At 32.1% G+C, this 3,293-nt stretch overlaps 1 non-coding gene across 1 annotated transcript; it reads left to right on the top strand.

Annotated features, from left to right (window-relative positions):
• The first annotated feature begins 2,860 nt into the window (after positions 1–2,860).
• Positions 2,861–2,967, top strand: LOC124508988 (U6 spliceosomal RNA). The gene has a single exon (XR_006961355.1). It is a non-coding gene; the product is annotated as a U6 spliceosomal RNA (small nuclear RNA).
• The last annotated feature ends 326 nt before the right edge of the window (positions 2,968–3,293 follow it).

Raw genomic sequence — 3,293 nt, 5'->3', positions numbered from 1 at the left:
TCATTTTTAAGGCTAAATAATGTCTCAGTGCATGTATATGTGTGTGTGTAATTATGATTTCTTTATCCATTCATCCATAAGCATGCACTTAGATTGTTTATATCTTGGCTATTGTGAATAATGGTGTGGTGAACATGATTGGGTTGTTTATTTTCTCATGGATGAGTTTTAATAGTTCATTGTATATTTTGGCTAGCAGTGCTTTATCAGATGTCTTTTTCAAATGTTTTATTCTAATCTGTGACTTTTCATTTTCTATTGTCTTTTACAGAAGAGTCTTTAATTTTAATGAAGTTCAGTGTATCAATTATGTCTTTTCTTTGTTGCTGTATATAAAAAAGAATACAATACCTAAAGTCATCTAGTTTTTCTCCTATGTTATCTTCCAATAGTTTTGTAGTTTCACATGTACAGATCACATTTAGGTATGTGATCTATTTTGAGTTTTTATGAAGAGTGTCAGATCTATGTCTAGTTTCATTTAAATCCCATTTGGTGATGGTGTGTAATTCTTTATACATGTTGGATTACATTTGCTAATGTTTTGTTGAGAAATGTGTATGTATGTTCATGAAGCTGCTAGTCTGTAGTTTTCTTATAATACCTTTGTCTGGTTTTGTTGTTACGGTAATTCTGGCCTCATAAAATGAGTTAGGAAATAATCCTTTACTTTTATGTTCTGGAATAAATTGTACAGAATTGATATAATTTCTTCCTTTAACGTTTGGTAGAATTCACCAGTAAACTCATCTGGGCCTGCTACTGTTTATTCAATTTGTTTAATAGATTAGAAAGAACTTGTAAAAGAGATTTGTTCAGCCCTATTCAAATTGTCTGTTTCTTCTTTTGTGGGCTTTGGCTAATTGTGTCTTTCAGGAATTGGTCCATTCCATCTAAGTTATTAAATTATGGGTATTAGAGTCTTTCACAGTATTTCTTCATTATCCTCTTAATGGCTATGAGATCTGTAGTAATGTCTCTACTTTCATTACTGGTATTATTAATTTGTGACTGTTTTTTTTTTTTTGTTGTTGTTGTTGTTGTTGTTGTTGTTTGTTTTCCCTAAGTTACCCTGATTAGAGGCTTATAGATTTTACTGATCTTTTCTGAGAACACTCTTTTGGTTTTGTTGTTTGTCTATTGATTTCCTGTGTTCAATTTCATTGATTTCTGCTCCAAGTTCACCTAATGTTTATTCTTTGAGAAAACATTTACTGAGTTTTGGCATATGTTTGATACTCTCTCAGGCTCCTGGAAATGAATAGTGAAACAACAGACAAAATCCCACACCAAAATGGCATGTGTGATGATACTGTGACAAACACAAGCATGATGTAGAATGTAGATCTTATAGTAGATGTAAAGGATAGTAGTTTTTGGTCTAAAAATGTTGACTTTTTAAATAGTTTTTCATTATTGATAGTGATGAAGAGGAAAAAGTAGATTTGTGGGAGTCATTTATTAAGTCATTCAGTGGTCCAGATGAAACTTGACTTAGGTCACTTGAATTAGATTTGTGGTGGTAGAATTGGAGAAGTGAACTGACTTAGGAGCAGGATTAACTGGTACAATTAAGAGGTTTGGATTGAGTTACATGGACATGGAAAACAAGTATGTTGTGCCAGGTATGATACTGAGTTATTTTCTAGCTTGTGGAACCAGATGTATAGTATTTAGAAACAAGAATTGTTTACTCATACTTAATAGTATTCAAAATAGGACAAATGCTCCAAATAGTACAAGTAAGCCTTCTTTTTTAGTGTCAGCTTCCCTCAACCCCTACACTTTTCTTTTAAACCAAACATACCTGTCATTTACCAGCTCAAAAATGAGTTGGAAGTCTAATTTTAGGAATTATTCAAGATTCCTGCAAAGTAATGCCTTGGTATCTCTGTATCCATTAGGAAATATTTATAGAGCAAAATACATCAAATATGTATTTTATTTATTAGGACATTGAAGCATTAGTTTTTATATTCTTCTAAAAATTTAGCAGCATTATCAATTTGAATAATAACTCTTTTAATTCCTTACCTTTTGCTTACCTTGGGAAACATCTTAATTTCAAGGTGCTTAATAGTGATACATTTAGCAATATAACTTGAATATTTTTATATTTGCTCCGTTAAGTAGACATCCTGTACAATATATACATATTTTTGAAAACCGAAAAACTATTCTTCTTAACCTACTCATAAAGTAGCTTGAGTTATCTGCTCAAATTATCTAATAACTAATATGTATATTAGTTATTACTTAATTATATTAATCTATTTTTGCCAGCATACCTTAGCTTACTGTATATCAAATGTATATGTCCTATACTTCTATGTAGCAGTCTTTGGTTTTTAAAAAATATATCAAACTGGGGCACCTGGTGGCTCAGTTGGTTAAACATCTGACTCCTGATTTTGGCTCAGGTCATCATCTCATGGTACATGAGTTCAATCCCTGCATTGGTTTCTGTGCTGACAGGGTGGAGCCTGCTTGAGATTCTCTCTCCATCCCCCCACTCCCCCTTCTCTCTCTCTCTTCATTTTTGTCTGCTCCTTCCCTGCTCATGCTCTCTCTCTCTCTCTCTCTCTCTCTCTCAAAATAAATAAGCTTAAAAAAAGATGAAATAAATTAAAAAAAAACTATCAAACCAAGTTACCATAAAGACTTTACTTTTTGAATCAATTTCTAGTCTGATATGTAAAGGTCAACTCATTTGGTGGTCAACTTTTTCTATCTGCTAACATGATCAAAATAAAAATTAAGAACAGTAAAGTATACATCAAAATTTTCTACAAGCGTTTTTGAATACTTCCATATGGTGTATATAGAAAAAGCAAGATGTATTATTAAAAAGAGAAATAATGTGTTCTCTTTGGCAACACATACATGAAATTTAGAATGATACCAAGAGGATTAGCATGCCCCCTGTGCAAGGATGACATGTAAATTTGTAAAGTACTTCATATTTAAAAAAAATTTTCTACATCTCTAAAGGTTTTGAAAACGATTATGCCATGAGAAAAATGCATTCAGATGGAAACTGATTTTATGATCAACTCCTAAGGGGTGTTTTTTTATTTAAGTGTATCCATTGAATAACAATAAAGAAAACTCTGTTTTGTTTTTGTTTTTGTTTTGCTTTCCAATGCTATTGAATTGGAGTAGTGAATTAGGTTATGTTTGAGGTATGATACACTGGGCTGAGCTTTGTCGACAGCCTAGTTCCTGGCATGGATTCTGTAAGACGTGGATTTTGAGTGGTACATTTTGACTGCTAAGGAGTGCTTGAGCTATTT

This window comes from Lynx rufus, unplaced genomic scaffold (genome assembly GCF_022079265.1).
Source record: "Lynx rufus isolate CCGP_SWC_20201006 ecotype Redwood Valley unplaced genomic scaffold, mLynRuf1.p SCAF_13, whole genome shotgun sequence".
Taxonomy (NCBI): Eukaryota; Metazoa; Chordata; class Mammalia; order Carnivora; family Felidae; genus Lynx; species Lynx rufus.
Note: the sequence above shows the minus strand (reverse complement) of the source record. Positions and strands in the feature narration are given on the sequence as shown.